Raw genomic sequence first — 22,907 nt, 5'->3', positions numbered from 1 at the left:
GCAAATCAGCTGACACTATCGGGACGGAATTGCCGCTCCCTCTACCGATGGAAGATGCAGATGTTCCTAGTATAGGCAAGAACCTGGCTTGAGGTGTCAATGTCACCACTATGCAAGAAGAACGTGCCCAGTAGGTAGAATCCACGTGCCGCCACCCCAGATGTCGGAGCTCATAACGAATACGCCCACCGAACCTGATAGCCGAAAAGCATCAGTAGATATCAGGGGCGATCGAAGCCTTTGTCTGCATTCGCCGCATTCTTCACGACGACGGAGATGAATCCGGCAAGAACCTGCACAAACAGCGGCACATCAGCTGACACTAAGGGGACGGAGTTTCCGCTTCCACTGTCGATGGAAGACGCAGATGTTCATAGTATAGGCAAGAGCCTGGCTTGAGGTGTCAATGTCGCCACTACGCTAGAAGAAGGTGCGCAGAAGATAGAATAAACGTGCCGCCACCCCAAGATGTCGGAGCTCGTAAAGAATACGCCTCCCGCACCGGATAGCCGAAAAGCATCAGTAGATACCAGGTGACGATCGAAGCTTTGTCTACATTCGCCGCATTTCCCACGACGACGGAGATGAATCCGGCAAGAACATGCACAAACAGCGGCACATCAGCTGGCACTAATGGTAGGGAGTTTCCGCTTCCACTGTCGATGGAAGACGCAGATGTTCATAGTATAGGCAAGAGCCTGGCTTGAGGTGTCAATGTCGCCACTATGCTAGAAGAGCGTGACCAGAAGGTAGAATAAACGTGCCGCCACCCCAAGATGTCGGAGCTCGTAAAAAATACGCCCACCGCACCGGATAGCCGAAAAGCATCAGTAGATACCAGGTGACGATCCAAGCCTTCGTCTGCATTCGCCGCATTTCCCACGACGACAGAGATGAATCCAGCAACAACCTGCACAAACAGCGGCAAATCAGGTGACACTATCGGGACGGAATTGCCGCTTCCACTGCCGATGGAAGACGCTGAGGTTCATAGTATAGGCAAGAACATGGCTTGAGGTGTGAATGTCGCCACTAAGCTAGAAGAACGTGCGCAGAATGTAGAATCCACGTGCCGCCACCCCAAGATGTCGGAGCTCGTAAAAAATACGCCTCCCGCACCGGATAGCCGAAAAGCATCAGTAGATACCAGATGACGATCGAAGCCTTTGTCTGCATTCGCCGCATTTCCCACGACGACGGAGATCAATCCGGCAAGAACATGCACAAACAGCGGCATATCAGCTGACTTTTTCGGGACGGAGTTGCAGCTTCCACTGCCGATGGAAGACGCAGATGTTCCTAGTATAGGCAAGAACCTGAGTTGAGGTGTGAATGTCGCCACTATGCTAGAAGAAGGTGCGCAGAAGATATAATAAACGTGCCGCCAGCCCAAGATGTCGGAGCTCGTAAAAAATACGCCCACCACACCGGATAGCCGAAAAGCATCAGTAGATACCAGGTGACGATCGAAGCCTTCGTCTGCATTCGCCGCATTTCCCAAGACGACGGAGACGAATAAGGGAAGAACCTGCACAAACAGCTGCAAATCAGCTGACACTATCGGGATGGAGTTGCCGCTTCCACTGCCGATGGAAGACGCAGATGTTCCTAGTATAGGCAAGAACCTGACTTGAGGTGTGAATGTCGCCACTATGCTAGAAGAAGGTGCGCAGAAAGTAGAATCCACGTGCCGCCACCCCAAGATGTCGGAGCTCGCAAAGAATACGCCCCCGCACCTGACAGCCGAAAAGCATCAGCAGATACCAGGTGACGATCGAAGCCTTTGTCTGCATTCGCCGCATTTCCCACGACGACGGAGATGAATCGGGCAAGAACCTGCACAATCAGCAGCACATCAGCTGATACTTTCGGGACGGAGTTGCCGCTTCCACTGCCGATGGAAGACGCCGAATTCCTAGTATACGCAAGAACCAGACTTGAGGTGTGAATGTCGCCACTACGACAGAACAACGAGCGCAGAAGGTAGAATCCACGTGCAGCCACTCTAAGATGTCGAGCTCGTAAAGAATAAGCCCCCCGCACCTGATAGCCGAAAAGCATCAGTAGATACCAGGTGACGATCGAAGCCTTCGTCTGCATTCGCCGCATTTCCCACGACGAATGAGATGAGTCCAGCAACAACCTGCACAAACAGCGGCACCTCAGCTCACACTAATGGGGCGGAGTTTCCGCTTCCACTGTCGATGGAAGACGCAGATGTTCATAGTATAGGCAAGAACCTGGCTTGAGGTGTCAAGGTCGCCACTATGCTAGAAGAGCGTGAGCAGAAGGTAGAATCCACGTGCCGCCACCCCATGATGTCGGAGCTCGTAAAGAATACGCCGTCGCACAGGATAGCCGAAATGCATCAGTAGATATCAGGCGACGATCGAAGCAATTGTCTGCATTTGCCGTATTTCCTACGACGACGGAGATGAATAAGGGAAGAACCTGCACAAACAGCGGCACATAAGCTGACACTATCGGGATGGAGTTGCCGCTTCCAGTGCCGATGGAAGGCGCAGATGTTCCTAGTATAGGCAAGAACATGCCTTGAGGTGTGAATGTCGCCACTACACTAGAATAAGGTGCGCAGAAGGTACAATCCACGTGCCGCCACCCCAAGATGCCGGAGCTCGTAAAGAACGCGCCCCCCGCACCGGATAGCCGAAAAGCATCAGTTGATACCAGGTGACGATCGAAGCCTTTGTCTGATTTCGCCGCATTTCCCACGACGACGGAGATGAATCCCGCTAGAACCTGCACAAACAGCGGCACATCAGCTGACACTATCGGGATGGAGTTGCCGCTTCCACTGCCGATGGAAGACGCAGATGTTCCTAGTATAGGCAAGAACCTGACTTGAGGTGTGAATGTCGCCACTATGCTAGAAGAAGGTGCGCAGAAAGTAGAATCCACGTGCCGCCGCCCCAAGATGTCGGAGCTCGCAAAGAATACGCCCCCGCACCTGACAGCCGAAAAGCATCAGCAGATACCAGGTGACGATCGAAGCCTTTGTCTGCATTCGCCGCATTTCCCACGACGACGGAGATGAATCTGGCAAGAACCTGCACAAACAGCAGCACATCAGCTGACACTTTCGGGACGGAGTTGCCGCTTCCACTGCCGATGGAAGACGCAGAATTCCTAGTATAGGCAAGAACATGGCTTGAGGTGTGAATGTCGCCACTATGATTGAACAACGTGTGCAGAAGGTAGAATCCACGTGCAGCCGCTCCAAGATGTCGGAGCTCGTAAAGAATACGTCCCCCCGCACCTCACAGCCGAAAAACATCAGCACATACCAGGTGACGAGCGAAGCCTTTGTCTGCATTCGCCGCATTTCCCACGACGACGGAGATGAATCTGGCAAGAAACTGCACAAACAGCGGCACTTGAGCTGACACTTTCGGGACGGAGTTGCCGCTTCCACTGCCGATGGAAGACGCAGATGTTCGTGGCTTAGACAAGAACCTGGCTTGAGGTGTGAATGTCGCCACTATGATAGAACTACGTGCGAAGAAGGTAGAATCGACGTGCAGCCACTCCAAGATGTCGGAGCTCGTAAAGAATACGCCCCCCGCACCTGATAGCCGAAAAGCATCAGTAGATACCAGGTGACCATCGAAGCCTTCGTGCATTCGCCGCATTTCCCACGACGACGGAGATGAATCCAGCAACAACCTGCACAAACAGCGGCACATCAGCTCACACTATCGGGACGGAGTTGCCGCTTTCACTGCCGGTGGAACACGCAGATGTTCCTAGTATAGGTAAGAACATGGCTTGAGTTGTGAATGGCGCACTACGCTAGAAGGTGCGGAGAAGGTACAATCCACGTGCGGCCGCCCCCCCCCCCCCCCAAGATGTCGGAGCTCGTAAAGAATACGCCGCCCTCGCCGGATAGACGAAAAGCATCAGTAGCTACCAGGTGACCATCGAAGCCTTTGTCTTCATTCGCCGCTTTTCCCACGACGACGGAGATGAATCCGGCAAGAACCTGCACAAACAGCGGCACGTCAGCTGACTTTTTCGGGACGGAGTTGCCGCTTCCACTGCCGGTGGAAGACGCAGATGTTCCTAGTATAGGCAAGAACCTGGCTTGAGGTGTCAATGTCACCACTACGCAAGAAGAACGTGCGCAGTAGGTAGAATCCACGTGCTGCCACCCCAGATGTCGGAGCTCATAACGAATACGTCCCCCACACCGGATAGCCGAAAAGCATAAGTAGATACCAGGTGACGATCGAAGCCTTTGTCTGCATTCGCCGCATTTCCCACGACGACGGAGATGAATCCGGCAAGAACCTGCACAAACAGCGGCACATCAGCTGACACTAATGGGACGGAGTTTCCGCTTCCACTGTCGATGGAAGACACAGATGTTCATAGTATAAGAAAGAACATGGCTTGAGGTGGGAATGTCGCCACTATGCTAGAAGAGCGTGAGCAGAAGGTAGAATCCACGTGCCGCCACCTCATAATGTCGGAGCTCGTAAAGAATACGTCGCCGCACCGGATAGCCGAAATGCATCAGTAGATATCAGGCGACAATCGAAGCATTTGTCTGCATTTGCCGCATTTCGCACGACGACGGAGATGAATAAGGCAAGAACCTGCACAAACAGCTGCACATCAGCTGACACTATCGGGACGGAGTTGCAGCTTCCACTGCCGATGGAAGGCGTAGGTGTTCCTAGTATAGGCAAGAACCTGACTTGAGGTGCGAATGTCCCCACTAAGCTAGAAGAACGTGTGCAGAATGTAGAATCCACGTGCCGTCGCCCCAAGATGTCGGAGCTCGTAAAGAATACGCCTCCCGCACCGGATAGCCGAAAAGCATCAGTAGACACCAGGTGACGATCGAAGCCTTTGTCTACATTCGCCGTATTTCCCACGACGACGGAGATGAATCTTGCAAGAACCTGCACAAACAGCGGCACATCAGCTGACAGCATCGGGATGGAGTTGCCGCTTCCACTGCCGATGGAAGACGCAGATGTTCCTAGTATAGGCAAGAACATGCCTTGAGGTGTGAATGTCGCCACTACGCTAGAATAAGGTGCGCAGAAGGTACAATCCACGTGCCGCCAACCCAAGATATCGGAGCTCAAAAAGAATACGCCACCCCCGCACCGGATAGCTGAAAAGCATCAGTAGATACCAGGTGACGATCGAAGCCTTTGTCTGATTTCGCCGCATTTCCCACGACGACGGAGATGAATCTTGCGAGAACCTGCACAAACAGCGGCACATCAGCTGACACTTTCGGGACGGAGTTGCCGCTTCCACTGCCGATGGAAGACGCAGATGTTCCTAGTATAGGCAAGAACCTGGCTTGAGGTGTCAATGTCGCCACTATGCAACAAGAACGTGCGCAGTAGGTTGAATCCACGTGCCGCCAACCCAAGATATCGGAGCTCAAAAAGAATACGCCACCCCCGCACCGGATAGCTGAAAAGCATCAGTAGATACCAGGTGACGATCGAAGCCTTTGTCTGATTTCGCCGCATTTCCCACGACGACGGAGATGAATCCGGCAAGAACCTGCACAAACAGCGGCACATCAGCTGACACTAATGGGACGGAGTTTCCGCTTCCACTGTCGATGGAAGACACAGATGTTCATAGTATAAGCAAGAACATGGCTTGAGGTGGGAATGTCGCCACTATGCTAGAAGAGCGTGAGCAGAAGGTAGAATCCACGTGCCGCCACCTCATAATGTCGGAGCTCGTAAAGAATACGTCTCCGCACCGGATAGCCGAAATGCATCAGTAGATATCAGGCGACAATCGAAGCATTTGTCTGCATTTGCCGCATTTCGCACGACGACGGAGATGAATAAGGCAAGAACCTGCACAAACAGCTGCACATCAGCTGACACTATCGGGACGGAGTTGCAGCTTCCACTGCCGATGGAAGGCGCAGGTGTTCCTAGTATAGGCAAGAACCTGACTTGAGGTGCGAATGTCCCCACTAAGCTAGAAGAACGTGTGCATAAAGTAGAATCCACGTGCCGTCGCCCCAAGATGTCGGAGCTCGTAAAGAATACGCCTCCCGCACCGGATAGCCGAAAAGCATCAGTAGATACCAGGTGACGATCGAAGCTTTGTCTACATTCGCCGCATTTCCCACGACGACGGAGATGAATCCGGCAAGAACATGCACAAACAGCGGCACATCAGCTGGCACTAATGGTAGGGAGTTTCCGCTTCCACTGTCGATGGAAGACGCAGATGTTCATAGTATAGGCAAGAGCCTGGCTTGAGGTGTCAATGTCGCCACTATGCTAGAAGAGCGTGACCAGAAGGTAGAATAAACGTGCCGCCACCCCAAGATGTCGGAGCTCGTAAAAAATACGCCCACCGCACCGGATAGCCGAAAAGCATCAGTAGATACCAGGTGACGATCCAAGCCTTCGTCTGCATTCGCCGCATTTCCCACGACGACAGAGATGAATCCAGCAACAACCTGCACAAACAGCGGCAAATCAGGTGACACTATCGGGACGGAATTGCCGCTTCCACTGCCGATGGAAGACGCTGAGGTTCATAGTATAGGCAAGAACATGGCTTGAGGTGTGAATGTCGCCACTAAGCTAGAAGAACGTGCGCAGAATGTAGAATCCACGTGCCGCCACCCCAAGATGTCGGAGCTCGTAAAGAATACGCCTCCCGCACCGGATAGCCGAAAAGCATCAGTAGATACCAGATGACGATCGAAGCCTTTGTCTGCATTCGCCGCATTTCCCACGACGACGGAGATCAATCCGGCAAGAACATGCACAAACAGCGGCATATCAGCTGACTTTTTCGGGACGGAGTTGCAGCTTCCACTGCCGATGGAAGACGCAGATGTTCCTAGTATAGGCAAGAACCTGAGTTGAGGTGTGAATGTCGCCACTATGCTAGAAGAAGGTGCGCAGAAGATATAATAAACGTGCCGCCAGCCCAAGATGTCGGAGCTCGTAAAAAATACGCCCACCACACCGGATAGCCGAAAAGCATCAGTAGATACCAGGTGACGATCGAAGCCTTCGTCTGCATTCGCCGCATTTCCCAAGACGACGGAGACGAATAAGGGAAGAACCTGCACAAACAGCTGCAAATCAGCTGACACTATCGGGATGGAGTTGCCGCTTCCACTGCCGATGGAAGACGCAGATGTTCCTAGTATAGGCAAGAACCTGACTTGAGGTGTGAATGTCGCCACTATGCTAGAAGAAGGTGCGCAGAAAGTAGAATCCACGTGCCGCCACCCCAAGATGTCGGAGCTCGCAAAGAATACGCCCCCGCACCTGACAGCCGAAAAGCATCAGCAGATACCAGGTGACGATCGAAGCCTTTGTCTGCATTCGCCGCATTTCCCACGACGACGGAGATGAATCGGGCAAGAACCTGCACAATCAGCAGCACATCAGCTGATACTTTCGGGACGGAGTTGCCGCTTCCACTGCCGATGGAAGACGCCGAATTCCTAGTATACGCAAGAACCAGACTTGAGGTGTGAATGTCGCCACTACGACAGAACAACGAGCGCAGAAGGTAGAATCCACGTGCAGCCACTCTAAGATGTCGAGCTCGTAAAGAATAAGCCCCCCGCACCTGATAGCCGAAAAGCATCAGTAGATACCAGGTGACGATCGAAGCCTTCGTCTGCATTCGCCGCATTTCCCACGACGAATGATATGAGTCCAGCAACAACCTGCACAAACAGCGGCACCTCAGCTCACACTAATGGGGCGGAGTTTCCGCTTCCACTGTCGATGGAAGACGCAGATGTTCATAGTATAGGCAAGAACCTGGCTTGAGGTGTCAAGGTCGCCACTATGCTAGAAGAGCGTGAGCAGAAGGTAGAATCCACGTGCCGCCACCCCATGATGTCGGAGCTCGTAAAGAATACGCCGTCGCACAGGATAGCCGAAATGCATCAGTAGATATCAGGCGACGATCGAAGCAATTGTCTGCATTTGCCGTATTTCCTACGACGACGGAGATGAATAAGGGAAGAACCTGCACAAACAGCGGCACATAAGCTGACACTATCGGGATGGAGTTGCCGCTTCCAGTGCCGATGGAAGGCGCAGATGTTCCTAGTATAGGCAAGAACATGCCTTGAGGTGTGAATGTCGCCACTACACTAGAATAAGGTGCGCAGAAGGTACAATCCACGTGCCGCCACCCCAAGATGCCGGAGCTCGTAAAGAACGCGCCCCCCGCACCGGATAGCCGAAAAGCATCAGTAGATACCAGGTGACGATCGAAGCCTTTGTCTGATTTCGCCGCATTTCCCACGACGACGGAGATGAATCCCGCTAGAACCTGCACAAACAGCGGCACATCAGCTGACACTATCGGGATGGAGTTGCCGCTTCCACTGCCGATGGAAGACGCAGATGTTCCTAGTATAGGCAAGAACCTGACTTGAGGTGTGAATGTCGCCACTATGCTAGAAGAAGGTGCGCAGAAAGTAGAATCCACGTGCCGCCGCCCCAAGATGTCGGAGCTCGCAAAGAATACGCCCCCGCACCTGACAGCCGAAAAGCATCAGCAGATACCAGGTGACGATCGAAGCCTTTGTCTGCATTCGCCGCATTTCCCACGACGACGGAGATGAATCTGGCAAGAACCTGCACAAACAGCAGCACATCAGCTGACACTTTCGGGACGGAGTTGCCGCTTCCACTGCCGATGGAAGACGCAGAATTCCTAGTATAGGCAAGAACATGGCTTGAGGTGTGAATGTCGCCACTATGATTGAACAACGTGTGCAGAAGGTAGAATCCACGTGCAGCCGCTCCAAGATGTCGGAGCTCGTAAAGAATACGTCCCCCCGCACCTCACAGCCGAAAAGCATCAGCACATACCAGGTGACGAGCGAAGCCTTTGTCTGCATTCGCCGCATTTCCCACGACGACGGAGATGAATCTGGCAAGAAACTGCACAAACAGCGGCACTTGAGCTGACACTTTCGGGACGGAGTTGCCGCTTCCACTGCCGATGGAAGACGCAGATGTTCGTGGCTTAGACAAGAACCTGGCTTGAGGTGTGAATGTCGCCACTATGATAGAACTACGTGCGAAGAAGGTAGAATCGACGTGCAGCCACTCCAAGATGTCGGAGCTCGTAAAGAATACGCCCCCCGCACCTGATAGCCGAAAAGCATCAGTAGATACCAGGTGACCATCGAAGCCTTCGTGCATTCGCCGCATTTCCCACGACGACGGAGATGAATCCAGCAACAACCTGCACAAACAGCGGCACATCAGCTCACACTATCGGGACGGAGTTGCCGCTTTCACTGCCGGTGGAACACGCAGATGTTCCTAGTATAGGTAAGAACATGGCTTGAGTTGTGAATGGCGCACTACGCTAGAAGGTGCGGAGAAGGTACAATCCACGTGCGGCCGCCCCCCCCCCCCCCCAAGATGTCGGAGCTCGTAAAGAATACGCCCCCCTCGCCGGATAGACGAAAAGCATCAGTAGCTACCAGGTGACCATCGAAGCCTTTGTCTTCATTCGCCGCTTTTCCCACGACGACGGAGATGAATCCGGCAAGAACCTGCACAAACAGCGGCACGTCAGCTGACTTTTTCGGGACGGAGTTGCCGCTTCCACTGCCGGTGGAAGACGCAGATGTTCCTAGTATAGGCAAGAACCTGGCTTGAGGTGTCAATGTCACCACTACGCAAGAAGAACGTGCGCAGTAGGTAGAATCCACGTGCTGCCACCCCAGATGTCTGAGCTCATAACGAATACGTCCCCCACACCGGATAGCCGAAAAGCATAAGTAGATACCAGGTGACGATCGAAGCCTTTGTCTGCATTCGCCGCATTTCCCACGACGACGGAGATGAATCCGGCAAGAACCTGCACAAACAGCGGCACATCAGCTGACACTAATGGGACGGAGTTTCCGCTTCCACTGTCGATGGAAGACACAGATGTTCATAGTATAAGAAAGAACATGGCTTGAGGTGGGAATGTCGCCACTATGCTAGAAGAGCGTGAGCAGAAGGTAGAATCCACGTGCCGCCACCTCATAATGTCGGAGCTCGTAAAGAATACGTCGCCGCACCGGATAGCCGAAATGCATCAGTAGATATCAGGCGACAATCGAAGCATTTGTCTGCATTTGCCGCATTTCGCACGACGACGGAGATGAATAAGGCAAGAACCTGCACAAACAGCTGCACATCAGCTGACACTATCGGGACGGAGTTGCAGCTTCCACTGCCGATGGAAGGCGTAGGTGTTCCTAGTATAGGCAAGAACCTGACTTGAGGTGCGAATGTCCCCACTAAGCTAGAAGAACGTGTGCAGAATGTAGAATCCACGTGCCGTCGCCCCAAGATGTCGGAGCTCGTAAAGAATACGCCTCCCGCACCGGATAGCCGAAAAGCATCAGTAGACACCAGGTGACGATCGAAGCCTTTGTCTACATTCGCCGTATTTCCCACGACAACGGAGATGAATCTTGCAAGAACCTGCACAAACAGCGGCACATCAGCTGACAGCATCGGGATGGAGTTGCCGCTTCCACTGCCGATGGAAGACGCAGATGTTCCTAGTATAGGCAAGAACATGCCTTGAGGTGTGAATGTCGCCACTACGCTAGAATAAGGTGCGCAGAAGGTACAATCCACGTGCCGCCAACCCAAGATATCGGAGCTCAAAAAGAATACGCCACCCCCGCACCGGATAGCTGAAAAGCATCAGTAGATACCAGGTGACGATCGAAGCCTTTGTCTGATTTCGCCGCATTTCCCACGACGACGGAGATGAATCTTGCAAGAACCTGCACAAACAGCGGCACATCAGCTGACACTTTCGGGACGGAGTTGCCGCTTCCACTGCCGATGGAAGACGCAGATGTTCCTAGTATAGGCAAGAACCTGGCTTGAGGTGTCAATGTCGCCACTATGCAACAAGAACGTGCGCAGTAGGTTGAATCCACGTGCCGCCAACCCAAGATATCGGAGCTCAAAAAGAATACGCCACCCCCGCACCGGATAGCTGAAAAGCATCAGTAGATACCAGGTGACGATCGAAGCCTTTGTCTGATTTCGCCGCATTTCCCACGACGACGGAGATGAATCCGGCAAGAACCTGCACAAACAGCGGCACATCAGCTGACACTAATGGGACGGAGTTTCCGCTTCCACTGTCGATGGAAGACACAGATGTTCATAGTATAAGCAAGAACATGGCTTGAGGTGGGAATGTCGCCACTATGCTAGAAGAGCGTGAGCAGAAGGTAGAATCCACGTGCCGCCACCTCATAATGTCGGAGCTCGTAAAGAATACGTCTCCGCACCGGATAGCCGAAATGCATCAGTAGATATCAGGCGACAATCGAAGCATTTGTCTGCATTTGCCGCATTTCGCACGACGACGGAGATGAATAAGGCAAGAACCTGCACAAACAGCTGCACATCAGCTGACACTATCGGGACGGAGTTGCAGCTTCCACTGCCGATGGAAGGCGCAGGTGTTCCTAGTATAGGCAAGAACCTGACTTGAGGTGCGAATGTCCCCACTAAGCTAGAAGAACGTGTGCATAATGTAGAATCCACGTGCCGTCGCCCCAAGATGTCGGAGCTCGTAAAGAATACGCCTCCCGCACCGGATAGCCGAAAAGCATCAGTAGCCACCAGGTGACGATCGAAGCCTTTGTCTACATTCGCCGTATTTCCCACGACGACGGAGATGAATCTTGCAAGAACCTGCACAAACAGCGGCACATCAGCTGACAGCATCGGGATGGAGTTGCCGCTTCCACTGCCGATGGAAGACGCAGATGTTCCTAGTATAGGCAAGAACATGCCTTGAGGTGTGAATGTCGCCACTACGCTAGAATAAGGTGCGCAGAAGGTACAATCCACGTGCCGCCAACCCAAGATATCGGAGCTCAAAAAGAATACGCCACCCCCGCACCGGATAGCTGAAAAGCATCAGTAGATACCAGGTGACGATCGAAGCCTTTGTCTGATTTCGCCGCATTTCCCACGACGACGGAGATGAATCTTGCAAGAACCTGCACAAACAGCGGCACATCAGCTGACACTTTCGGGACGGAGTTGCCGCTTCCACTGCCGATGGAAGACGCAGATGTTCCTAGTATAGGCAAGAACCTGGCTTGAGGTGTCAATGTCGCCACTATGCAACAAGAACGTGCGCAGTAGGTTGAATCCACGTGCCGCCAACCCAAGATATCGGAGCTCAAAAAGAATACGCCACCCCCGCACCGGATAGCTGAAAAGCATCAGTAGATACCAGGTGACGATCGAAGCCTTTGTCTGATTTCGCCGCATTTCCCACGACGACGGAGATGAATCTTGCAAGAACCAGCACAAACAGCGGCACATCAGCTGACACTTTCGGGACGGAGTTGCCGCTTCCACTGCCGATGGAAGACGCAGATGTTCCTAGTATAGGCAAGAACCTGGCTTGAGGTGTCAATGTCGCCACTGTGCTAGAAGGTGCGGAGAAGGTACAATCCACGTACCGCCACCCCAAGATGTCGGAGCTCGTAAAGAATACGCCCCCGTCACCGGATAGCCGAAAAGCATCAGTAGATACCAGGCGACGATCGAAGCCTTTGTCTGCATTCACCGCATTTCCCACGACGACGGAGATGAATCCGGCAAGAACCTGCACAAACAGCGACACATCAGCTGACACTATTGGGACGGAGTTGCCGCTTCCACTGCCGATGGAAGACGCAGATGTTCCTGGTATAGACAAGAACCTGGCTTGAGGTGGGAATGTCGCCACTATGCTAGAAGAAGGTGCGCAGAAGGTACAATTCAAGTGCCGCCACCACAAGATGTCGGAGCTCGTTAAGAATACGCCCCCCGCTCCGGATAGCCGAAAAGCATCAGTAGATACCAGGTGACGATCGAAGCCTTTGTCTGCATTCGCCGCATTTCCCACGAGGACAGAGATGAATCCGGCAAGAACCTGCACAAACAGCGGCACTTGAGCTCACACTATCGGGACGGAGTTGCCGCTTCCCCTGTCGATGGAAGACGCAGATGGTCCTACTATAGGCAAGAACATGGCTTGAGGTGTGAATGTCGCCACTAAGCTAGAAGAACGTGCGCAGAATGTAGAATCCACGTGCCGCCACCTCAAGATGTCGGAGCTCGTAAAGAATACACCTCCCGCACCGGATAGCCGAAAAGCATCAGTAGATACCAGGTGACGATCGACGCCTTTGTCTGCATTCACCGCATTTCCCACGACGACGGAGATGAATCCGGCAAGAACATGCACAAACTGCGGCACGTCAGCTGACTTTTTCTGGACGGAGTTGCCGCTTCCACTGCCAATGGAAGACGCAGATATTCCTAGTATAGGCAAGAACCTGACTTGAGGTGTTAATGTCGCCACTATGCTAGAAGAAGGTGCGCAGAAGGTAGAAAAAACGTGGCGCCACCCCTAGATGTCGGAGCTCGTAAAGAATACGCCCCGCGCACCGGATAGCCGAAAAGCATCAGTAGATACCAGGTGACGATCGACGCCTTTGTCTGCATTCGCCGCATTTCCCACGACGACAGAGATGAATCCAGCAACAACCTGCACAAACAGCGGCAAATCAGCTGACAATATCGGGACGGAGTTGCCACTTCCACTGCCGATGGAAGACGCAGATGTTCCTAGTACAGGCAAGAACCTGGCTTGAGGTGTCAATGTCACCACTACGCAAGAAGAACGTGCGCAGTAGGTAGAATCCACGTGCTGCCACCCCAGATGTCGGAGCTCATAACGAATACGTCCCCCACACCGGATAGCCGAAAAGCATCAGTAGATATCAGGCGACGATCGAAGCAATTGTCTGCATTTGCCGCATTTCCCACGACGACGGAGATGAATAAGGGAAGAACCTGCACAAACAGCGGCACATAAGGTGACACTATCGGGATGGAGTTGCCGCTTCCACTGCTGATGGAAGGCGCAGATGTTCCTAGTATAGGCAAGAACATGCCTTGAGGTGTGAATGTCGCCACTACACTAGAATAAGGTGCGCAGAAGGTACAATCCACGTGCCGCCACCCCAAGATATCGGAGCTCATACAGAAAACGCCCCCCGCACCGGATAGCCGAAAAGCGTCAGTAGATACCAGGTGACGATCGAAGCCTTTGTCTGATTTCGCCGCATTTCCCACGACGACGGAGATGAATCCGGCAAGAACCTGCACAAGCAGCGGCAGATCAGCTGACACTTTCGGGACGGAGTTGCCGCTTCCACTACCGATGGAAGACGCAGATGTTCCTAGTATAGGCAAGAACATGGCTTGAGGTGTGAATGTCGCCACTACGCTAGAAGAAGGTGCGCAGAAGGTAGAATAAACGTGCCGCCACCCCAAGGTGTCGGAGCTCGTAAAGAATACGCCCCCCGCACCGGATAGCCGAAAAGCATCAGCAGATACCAGGTGACGATCGAAGCCTTCGTCTGCATTCGCCGCATTTCCCACGACGCGGAGATGAATCTAGCAACAACCTGCACAAACAGCGGCACATCAGCTCACACTATCGGGACGGAGTTGCCGCTTCCACTGCCGATGGAAGACGCAGATGTTCCTAGTATAGGCAAGAACATGGCTTGAGGTGTGAATGTCGCCACTATGATTGAACAACGTGTGCAGAAGGTAGAATCCACGTGCAGCCACTCCAAGATGTCGGAGCTCGTAAAGAATACGCCCCCCGCACCTGATAGCCGAAAAGCATCAGTAGATACCAGGTGACGATCGAAGCCTTCGTGCATTCGCCGCATTTCCCACGACGACGGAGATGAATCGCAACAACCTGCACAAACAGGGGCACATCAGCTCACACTATCGGGACGGAGGTGCCGCTTCCACTGCCGGTGGAACACAAAGATGTTCCTTGTATAGTTAAGAACATGGCTTGAGTTGTGAATGGCGCCACTACGCTACAAGGTGCGTAGAAGGTAGAACCACGTGCAGCCACTCCAAGATGTCGGAGCTCGTAAAGAATACGCCCCCTGCACCTGATAGCCGAAAAGCATCAGTAGACACCAGGTGACGATCGAAGCCTTCGTCTGCATTTGCCGCATTTCCCACGAGGACGGAGATGAATCCGGCGAGAACCTTCACAAACAGCGGCACATCAGCTGACACTAATGGGACGGAGTTTCCGCTTCCACTGTCGATGGAAGACACAGCTGTTCATAGTATAGGCAAGAACCTTGCTTGAGGTGTCAATGTCGCCAATATGCTAGAAGAGCGTGAGCAGAAGGTAGAATCCACGTGCCGCCACCTCATAATGTCGGAGCTCGTAAAGAATACGTCTCCGCACCGGATAGCCGAAATGCATCAGTAGATATCAGGCGACGATCGAATCATTTGTCTGCATTTGCCGCATTTCGCACGACAACGGAGATGAATAAGGCAAGAACCTGCACAAACAGCGGCACATCAGCTGACACTATCGGGACGGAGTTGCAGCTTCCACTGCCGATGGAAGGCGCAGGTGTTCCTTGTATAGCAAGAACCTGACTTGAGGTGCGAATGTCCCCACTAAGCTAGAAGAACGTGCGCAGAATGTAGAATCCACTTGCCGTCACCCCAAGATGTCGGAGCTCGTAAAGAATACGCCTCCCGCACTGGATAGCCGAAAAGCATCAGTAGATACCAGGTGACGATCGAAGCCTTTGTCTACATTCGCCGTATTTCCCACGACGACGGAGATGAATCTTGCAAGAACCTGCACAAACAGCGGCACATCAGCTGACACTATCGGGACGGAGTTTCCGCTTCCACTGTCGATGGAAGACACAGCTGTTCATAGTATAGGCAAGAACCTTGCTTGAGGTGTCAATGTCGCCACTATGCTAGAAGAGCGTTAGCAGAAGGTAGAATCCACGTGCCGCCAACCCATGATATCGGAGCTCAAAAAGAATACGCCACACCCGCACCGGATAGCTGAAAAGCATCAGTAGATACCAGGTGACGATCGAAGCCTTTGTCTGATTTCGCCGCATTTCCCACGACGACGGAGATGAATCTTGCAAGAACCTGCACAAACAGCGGCACATCAGCTGACACTTTCGGGACGGAGTTGCCGCTTCCACTGCCGATGGAAGACGCAGATGTTCCTAGTATAGGCAAGAACCTGGCTTGAGGTGTCAATGTCGCCACTATGCAAGAAGAACGTGCGCAGTAGGTAGAATTAAACGTGCCGCCACCCCAGATGTCGGAGCTCATAACGAATACGTCCCCCGCACCGGATAGCCGAAAAGCTTAAGTAGATACCAGGTGAAGATCGAAGCCTTTGTCTGCATTCGCCGCATTGCCCACGACGACGGAGATGAATCCGGCAAGAACCTGCACAAACAGCGACACATCAGCTCACACTATCGGGACGGAGTTGCCGCTTCCACTGCCGATGGAAGACGCAGATGTTCCTAGTATAGGCAAGAACATGGCTTGAGGTGTGAATGTCGACACTGTGCTAGAAGGTGCGGAGAAGGTACAATCCACGTTCCGCCACCCCAAGATATTGGAGCTCGTAAAGAATACGCCCCCGGCACCGGATAGCCGAAAAGCATCAGTAGATACCAGGCGACGATCGAAGCCTTTCTCTGCATTCGCCGCATTTCCCACGACGACGGAGATGAATCCGGCAAGAACCTGCACAAACAGCGACACATCAGCTGACACTATTGGGACGGAGTTGCCGCTTCCACTGCTGATGGAAGACGCAGATGTTCCTGGTATAGACAAGAACCTGGCTTGAGGTGTGAATGTCGCCACTACGATATAACAACATGCGCAGAAGGTAGAATCCACGTGCAGCCACTCCAAGATGTCGGAGCTCGTAAAGAATACGCCCCCCGCACCTGATAGCCGAAAAGCATCAGTAGATACCAGGTGACGATCGAAGCCTTCGTCTGCATTCGCAGCATTTCCCACGACGACGGAGATGAATCTTGCAAGAACCTGCACAAACAGCGGCACATCAGCTGATACTTTCGGGAAGGAGTTGCCGCTTCCACTGCCGATGAAAGACGCAGATGTTCCTAGTATAGGCAAGAACCTGGCTTGAGGTGTCAATGTCGCCACTATGCAAGAAGAACGTGCGCAGTAGGTAGAATCCATGTGCCGCCACACCAGATGTCGGAGCTCATAACGAATACGTCCCCGCACCGGATAGCCGAAAAGCATAAGTAGATACCAGGTGACGATCGAAGCCTTTGTCTGCATTCGCCGCATTTCCCACGACGACGGAGATGAATCCGGCAAGAACCTGCACAAACAGCGACACATCAGCTCACACTATCGGGACGGAGTTGCCGCTTCCACTGCCGATGGAAGACGCAGATGTTCCTAGTATAGGCAAGAACATGGCTTGAGGTGTGAATGTCGCCACTGTGCTAGAAAGTGCGGAGAAGGTACAATCCACGTGCCGCCACCCCAAGATGTCGGAGCTCGTAAAGAATACGCCCCCGGCACCGGATAGCCGAAAAGCATCAGTAGATACCAGGCGACGATCGAAGCCTTTGTCTGCATTCGCCGCATTTCTGACGACGACGGAGATGAATCCGGCAAGAACCTGCACAAACAGCGACACATCAGCTGACACTATTGGGACGGAGTTGCCGCTTCCACTGCCGATGGAAGACGCAGATGTTCCTGGTATAGACAAGAACGTGGCTTGAGATGTGAATGTAGCCACTATGCTAGAAGAAGGTGTGCAGAAGGTACAAATCACGTGCCGCCACCACAAGATGTCGGAGCTCGTAAAGAATACGCCCCCCGCACCGGATAGCCGAAAAGCATCAGTAGATACCAGGTGACGATCGAATCCTTCGTCTGCACTCGCCGCATTTCTCACGAGGACGGAGATGAATCCGGCGAGAACCTTCACAAACAGCGGCACATCAGCTGACACTAATGGGACGGAGTTTCCGCTTCCACTGTCGATGGAAGACACAGCTGTTCATAGTATAGGCAAGAACCTTGCTTGAGGTGTCAATGTCGCCACTATGCTAGAAGAGCGTGAGCAGAAGGTAGAATCCACGTGCCGCCACCTCATAATGTCGGAGCTCGTAAAGGATACGTCTCCGCACCGGATAGCCGAAATGCATCAGTAGATATCAGGCGACGATCGAATCATTTGTCTGCATTTGCCGCATTTCGCACGACGACGGAGATGAATAAGGCAAGAACCTGCACAAACAGCGGCACATCAGCTGACACTATCGGGACGGAGTTGCAGCTTCCACTGCCGATGGAAGGCGCAGGTGTTCCTAGTATAGGCAAGAACCTGACTTGAGGTGCGAATGTCCCCACTAAGCTAGAAGAACGTGCGCAGAATGTAGAATCCACGTGCCGTCACCCCAAAATGTCGGAGCTCGTAAAGAATACGCCTCCCGCACCGGATAGCCGAAAAGCATCAGTAGATACCAGGTGACGATTGAAGCCTTTGTCTGCATTCGCCGCATTTCCCACGACGATGGAGATGAATCCGGCAAGAACCTGCAAAAACAGCGCCACATCAGCTGACACTTTCCGGACGGAGTTGCCGCTTCCACTGCCGATGGAAGACGCAGATGTTCCTAGTATAGGCAAGAACCTGGCTTGAGGTGTCAATGTCGCCACTATGCAAGAAGAACGTGCGCAGTAGGTAGAATCCACGTGCCGCCACCCCAGATGTCGGAGCTCATAACGAATACGTCCCCCGCACCGGATAGCCGAAAAGCTTAAGTAGATACCAGGTGACGATCGAAGCCTTTGTCTGCATTCGCCGCATTTCCCACGACGACGGAGATGAATCCGGCAAGAACCTGCACAAACAGCGACACATCAGCTCACACTGTCGGGACGGAGTTGCCGCTTCCACTGCCGATGGAAGACGCAGATGTTCCTAGTATAGGCAAGAACCTGGCTTGAGGTGTCAATGTCGCCACTGTGCTAGAAGGTGCTGAGAAGGTACAATCCACGTGCCGCCACCCCAAGATGTCGGAGCTCGTAAAGAATACGCCCCCCGCACCGGATAGCCGAAAAGCATCAGTAGATACCAGGCGACGATCGAAGCCTTTGTCTGCATTCGCCGCATTTCCCACGACGACGGAGATGAATCCAGCAAGAACCTGCACAAACAGCGACACATCAGCTGACACTATTGGGACGGAGTTGCCGCTTCCACTGCCGATGGAAGACGCAGATGTTCCTGGTATAGACAAGTTCCTGGCTTGAGGTGTGAATGTCGCCACTATGATATAACAACATGCGCAGAAGGTAGAATCCACGTGCAGCCACTCCAAGATGTCGGAGCTCGTAATGAATACGGCCCCCGCACCTGATAGCCGAAAAGCATCAGTAGATACCAGGTGACGATCGAAGCCTTCGTCTGCATTCGCAGCATTTCCCACGACGACGGAGATGAATCCAGCAACAACCTGCACAAACAGCGGCACAACCGCTCACACTATCGGTACGGAGTTGCCGCTTCCACTGCCGATGGAAGACGCAGATGTTCCTAGTATAGGCAATAACATGGCTTGAGTTGTGAATGTCGCCACTACGCTAGAAGGTGCGGTGAAGGTACAATCCACGTGCCGCCACCCCAAGATGTCGGAGCTCGTAAAGAATACGCCTACCGCACCGGATAGCCGAAAAGCATCAGTAGATACCAGGTGATGATCGAAACCTTTGTCTGCATTCGCCGCATTTGCCACGACGACGGAGATGAATCCGGCAAGAAAATGCACAAACAGCGGCACATCAGCTGACTTTTTCGGGACGGAGTTGCCGCTTCCACTGCCGATGGAAGACGCAGATGTTCATAGTTTAGGCAAGAACATGGATTGAGGTGGGAATGTCGCCACTATGCTAGAAGAAGGTGCGCAGAAGGTACAATTCACGTGCCGCCACCACAAGATGTCGGAGCTCGTAATGAATACGCTCCCCGCAACGGATAGCCGAAAAGCATCAGTAGATACCAGGTGACGATCGAAGCCTTTGTCTGCATTCGCCGCATTTCCCACGAGGACGGAGATGAATCCGGCAAGAACCTGCACAAACAGCGGCACTTCAGCTCACACTATCGGGACGGAGTTGCCGCTTCCGCTGCCGATGGAAGACGCAGATGTTCCTACTATAGGCAAGAACATGGCTTGAGGTGTGAATGTCGCCACTAAGCTAGAAGAACGTGCGCAGAATGTAGAATCCACGTGCCGCCACCCCAAAATGTAGGAGCTCGTAAAGAATACCGCCCCGCACCGGATAGCCGAAATGCATCAGTAGATATCAGGCGACGATCGAAGCATTTGTCTACACTCGCCGCATTTCCCACGACGACGGAGATGAATAAGGCAAGAACCTGCACAAACAGCGGCACATCAGGTGACACTATCGGGACGGAGTTGCAGCTTCCACTGCCGATGGAAGGCGCAGATGTTCCTAGTATAGGCAAGAACCTGACTTGAGGTGTGAATGTCGCCACTATGCTATAAGAACGTGCGCAGAATGTAGAATCGACGTGCCGCCACCCCAAGATGTCGGAGCGCGTAAAGAATACGCCCCCCGCACCTGACAGCCGAAAAGCATCAGCAGCTACCAGGTGACAATCGAAGCCTTTGTCTGCATTCGCCACATTTCCCACGACGACGGAGATGAATCCGGCAAGAACCTGCACAAACAGCGACACATCAGCTGACACTATTGGGACGAAGTTGCCGCTTCCACTGCCGATGGAAGACGCAGATGTTCCTAGTATAGGCAAGAACCTGGCTTGAGGTGCCAATGTCGCCAATGTGCTAGAAGGTGCGGAGAAGGTACAATCCACTGGCCGCCACCCCAAGATGTCGGAGCTCGTAAAGAATACGCCTACCGCACCGGATAGCCGAAAAGCATCAGTAGAGACCAGGTGACGATCGAAGCCTTTGTCTGCATTCGCCGCATTTGCCACGACGACGGAGATGAATCCGGCAAGAAAATGCACAAACAGCGGCACATCAGCTGACTTTTTCGGGACGGAGTTGCCGCTTCCACTGCCGATGGAAGACGCAGATGTTCATAGTTTAGGCAAGAACATGGATTGAGGTGGGAATGTCACCACTATGCTAGAAGAAGGTGCGCAGAAGGTACAATTCACGTGCCGCCACCACAAGATGTCGGAGCTCGTAATGAATACGCTCCCCGCACCGGATAGCCGAAAAGCATCAGTAGATACCAGGTGACGATCGAAGCCTTTGTCTGCATTCGCCGCATTTCCCACGAGGACGGAGATGAATCTGGCAAGAACCTGCACAGACAGCGGCACTTCAGCTCACACTATCGGGACGGAGTTGCCGCTTCCACTGCCGATGGAAGACGCAGATGTTCCTACTATAGGCAAGAACATGGCTTGAGGTGTGAATGTCGCCACTAAGCTAGAAGAACGTGCGCAGAATGTAGAATCCACGTGCCGCCACCCCAAGATGTCGGAGCTCGTAAAGAATACCGCCCCGCACCGGATAGCCGAAATGCATCAGTAGATATCAGGTGATGATCGAAGCCTTTGTCTGCATTCGCCGCATTTGCCACGACGACGGAGATCAATCCGGCAAGAAAATGCACAAACAGCGGCACATCAGCTGACTTTTTCGGGACGGAGTTGCCGCTTCCACTGCCGATGGAAGACGCAGATGTTCATATTTTAGGCAAGAACATGGATTGAGGTGGGAATGTCGCCACTATGCTAGAAGAAGGTGCGCAGAAGGTACAATTCACGTGCCGCCACCACAAGATGTCGGAGCTCGTAATGAATACGCTCCCCGCAACGGATAGCCGAAAAGCATCAGTAGATACCAGGTGACGATCGAAGCCTTTGTCTGCATTCGCCGCATTTCCCACGAGGACGGAGATGAATCCGGCAAGAACCTGCACAAACAGCGGCACTTCAGCTCACACTATCGGGACGGAGTTGCCGCTTCCACTGCCGATGGAAGACGCAGATGTTCCTACTAAAGGCAAGAACATGGCTTGAGGTGTGAATGTCGCCACTAAGCTAGAAGAACGTGCGCAGAATGTAGAATCCACGTGCCGCCACCCCAAGATGTCGGAGCTCGTAAAGAATACCGCCCCGCACCGGATAGCCGAAATGCATCAGTAGATATCAGGCAGCGCGAACAAAGACGAGCACAAAAGACAAGAAAGCGAACGACACGGCGCTGACTAACAACTGAGGGTTTATTGCTGATCACACAAGTATAAATACATGGATGTCGGCAATGAGGGAAAGGTTTACAAAGTGCAAAAAACCAAAAACAAAACGTAAATGTGACAACAGCAACATAAGCACGCTAGAAATCAGCAGAGATTATCAACCCCCAGGAGTGACAGCTCTTTTTGCAGAAGTGTTAGCGAAAGGGTACTTATACATGCATTTCCCTGCTTGAATATGTTGTATGCCTCGATAATTTCCCTCGCAGTTTTTTCCCGATTTTTGGCAATGACCTTGGTATCATGATATAGCGGTACGCACTGTTTTTTCTCTTTCTTTGCCCATTCACAATCCCGGCAATGAATGCCGAGATGACCTGAAACTACTTTTGACACTTTATAGCTGTGTTCGCTCAGCCTTTTATTTATGCAACGTCCCGTCTGTCCAACGTACTGCCCTCCACAAGGCAGAGGGATGTTATAAACAACCCCCTTATCACAAGGAACGAAGCATGACTGGTGCTTAGTTGTGCACTTCGCCACTTTCCCTTTGAACTCATTAAGAGATCGGCACAAACCGGCCAGACGATCAGGCGAGGAAAACACAACATGAACACCTGCTTTTTTCCCCACTTTTTTCAGGGAGTGTGAAATTCCATGTAGATATGGAATCACAGCGACACGTTTGCGGTTGTTGTCCGATCCCTGGCCGTCTCGTGTAGCTGGTTCTGA

The sequence above is a fragment of the Amblyomma americanum genome, chromosome 4, assembly GCF_052857255.1.
Source record: "Amblyomma americanum isolate KBUSLIRL-KWMA chromosome 4, ASM5285725v1, whole genome shotgun sequence".
In the NCBI taxonomy this organism is placed as follows: Eukaryota; Metazoa; Arthropoda; class Arachnida; order Ixodida; family Ixodidae; genus Amblyomma; species Amblyomma americanum.
This window is presented reverse-complemented; position numbering follows the sequence as displayed.